The following is a 239-nucleotide window of genomic DNA, read 5'->3' on the forward strand; positions in this document are numbered from 1 at the left end:
TGTTCCCTGCCTCCCATCCCTCGTTCCAGGGAAGCTGTGGTCCCTGCTTCCCAGTCCCACATTCCAGGGATGCTGAGTTCTCTGGCCCCCATCCCTCATCCCGGGGAAGCCGTGTTGCCTGCCTCCCCGTCCCTCATTCCAGGGAAGCCGTGTTGCCTGCCTCCCCGTCCCTCATTCCAGGGAAGCCGTGTTCCCTGCCTCCCAACCCTCCTTCCACGGACGGCCGGGTCCCCTCTCCA

The sequence above is a fragment of the Eurypyga helias genome, unplaced genomic scaffold (genome assembly GCF_000690775.1).
Source record: "Eurypyga helias isolate BGI_N326 unplaced genomic scaffold, ASM69077v1 scaffold40115, whole genome shotgun sequence".
Taxonomy (NCBI): domain Eukaryota; kingdom Metazoa; phylum Chordata; class Aves; order Eurypygiformes; family Eurypygidae; genus Eurypyga; species Eurypyga helias.